Source organism: Acanthisitta chloris, unplaced genomic scaffold (assembly GCF_000695815.1).
Source record: "Acanthisitta chloris isolate BGI_N310 unplaced genomic scaffold, ASM69581v1 scaffold3638, whole genome shotgun sequence".
Lineage (NCBI taxonomy): Eukaryota > Metazoa > Chordata > Aves > Passeriformes > Acanthisittidae > Acanthisitta > Acanthisitta chloris.
In genome coordinates this window covers 40,243-43,040 of record NW_008688514.1, presented here as the reverse complement: position 1 = coordinate 43,040, position 2,798 = coordinate 40,243, and positions in this window count along the sequence as shown.

The following is a 2,798-nucleotide window of genomic DNA, read 5'->3' as shown; positions in this document are numbered from 1 at the left end:
AGGAATGCATTCAAGCAAATTATTAGAGTGATAACAAGCACATCTAGTTCTTTCACTGTTGAGGCCCTGTTGTTATAGTGCTTCTGCAGAGCATTTCTTGCAGGGCTCTGTATTAAAGAAGCTTGCAGGTTTATTCTAACTTAATATCAACAGCTGTAGCATTCCCAGCATAATGCTGATTAGGAACAGGAGCATCTGATCAATTTGTGGGCAGGACTTGCTCTATATAACAGTATTTTCCCTGAATTCATATAGAGTTCAAATTTTTCCTCTTGGCTGCAGCTGCCTTATTTAAGGTAGCCATTCTTACAGGAAAGGGCTATTCCAAAAATTGTTCTTTAGCAAGTGTCTCTCTTTAGCTTTTCTCTGCCTTATCTAAATGGATAGCTTTATCAGTTGGCCAGTCCCAACATTCTGGTTTTGGCACTTGGTTCAACTTCATTAAGAGTGCTATGGCATTTGAGGTGCTTCTGAGACAACAGTTGGGTGCCTTCCAGAAAACAGCAACAGGACTAATGAGATAATGGTTGTTGTATGCAACACCTGCCTTCCCACACCTGCTCTGGCACCAAAGAGCAATGACCTCATGAATGTGCCATACAAAGAAAGAATACTCTTGAACCACGTGATCAATGTGAGGACAAGCAGGACCTAACTTTCCAGCTGGAAAAAATGAAGAATCCCATTGTCTCACTTCTTCAGTTGCAAATTCATTTTTTCCAATGTGAATTCCTATATGCCTTTTTTGACTAACATGGGTACTCAGGGTAACTTTTCAAGTAAGGATCAACAGGTTGTGGTGTAAAAATAGTAGATATATGTTGAGGATGATGATTTCTGTCTGATTTTTTTTCTTTAAATAGGAAATCTGCGCACTAGCAACTAAATAATGCATCAGAGATGTGAAATGGAGAATGTAGACTAGGTCACAGGTCTTTTTTTAGATGCAGTTTGAAGCTAATCAAGCTTCTACATCTGGAATAATTCAGCAGAAGTCAGGAGGAAAAGGAAATGAGGGGCTGTCTTGGCATAGTGGTGGTGGAAATAGAACAAGGCTTCCATGAACTGTGTAGCCAATACTGAATTTGGGCCTCCCTTGCATTTCATAGTTCCTTTATTTCAAAAAGCTTCACAAATGTGTTAAACTGATTGTCTTTCCATGCTAGAAAAAGAATAAAAGTTACTTTGAGCATCCTAAACAAATAGTGTAGTCCAGATTCTTTTCCCTTCCCTATGGTTTAAAAGGTGTTAACCAGTGTGTTACTGCATTTCCCTGTAAATGTTGACAGCTTCAAAAACAATTGTATGTGACTCCCAGTATTTACACACACAGCATTCCTTGTATCTGTGGTCATGAACCTTTAACCTTTTGTGCCAGGCATTATGGGAATGCAAAAAAACCCACTCATCTCTGCTTGCCTGTGACTCAGATCAGTATACTGCATCTATGGTACCATTTCCAAAGAAGGGAATGCAAAAACTATTCTTTCTCTTAATACAGGAAAACTGATGGGAAAAAAAATAAGATGGGAACTGAATCTTCATTTAACTCTGCATGTATGGCTGTTTATCCATCTATAGGAATGAGATTTACTGTAGTGGTTGAACACTAAGAAATATGTAGGGATGGTATTCTGATCCTCAAACATGACACAGAATCCTTCACTATCACATGTAAAAAAAGAGGGACTTCAGCCTGGAGTGAGTAGACCAAATTAAATGCTACAATCAAAGCAACTGATAGCTCAGAAGTAGTAGTTATTTTGTTGCACTTTATGAATTGGTCTTGGAAAGTTGCTTACCAAAATTCTTGCTGTTAAAGAGAAGAGTGGCACTGGTTCCATTTCTTTTCATGTTTAGTTTTTTTAAGATGGAGTTGAGAAGCTAGATTGCTAGGAGGAAATTTAAAACCATCAATGGCCAATTTGTTGGATATGAGAGTTCCTTGCTAGAAGCCAAGCAGGTGTCAGGTAAACGTGATTTAAAGGGAGACTGCAGAGGTTTCTGCTTATTTTTGTTGCTTTACCTTGAAGAAAGCCTGAGGGCTGGAATACCAGTGCCTCTTTAAATTTGTTTTCTCTTTCACAAAGAACTTTTTGGTTATGAATATAGCTGGATTATTACTAGGCTTTTGAAGTGTCCATTGAAGGGGTTTTTTTTTTTGTGTCTTCTGCAAGCTCTGTGTCTGCTCTTGTGGTATTGGGATTTATTTCTTTTACCTGTATCCCTTTTCATTATTTAGTCTTTATTAAAATCACTTTTTTTTGTTCTCTGTGGAGGTTATATATGCGCATGAGCCAGAATCATGCCTTCAATATTTCCAGAGCTGTTTGCCCTAGAAACCTCATCTTGATATAATTTTGAAGTTGAGGGGGAAAGGCAACTACACTGAAAGCTAGAAAACACAGCTTCAAAGCCACATCTGGAATTCCTAGACTGTTAGTGGCTCCAACTTAAAACAGAGAATACAGAGATTTTATATGCCATAAAACTCAAGAAGCCTTGGATTCAGTATAAGGATAGTCACCCGACTCTCATGTTAAAATCCATCTACACAATGCTTTGAAGTATGATTGTAGTCAGAATGATACCTGTCTATGTATAAAAAAAAGGGAAAAACCCCCAGTTTCAGGATAAACATTAGTGGGCTGGAAATAGTGCCCAAATCTTGCTTTTATCCTCTGCAAGCGATGCTGTTTTGTCTGTGGAGTCCTACATCCATCACTCTAAATTGCATCGTATGAGAATAATAGAAACATTTTGGCCATATCCACTTATTTTCATCTCATAATAGCAGT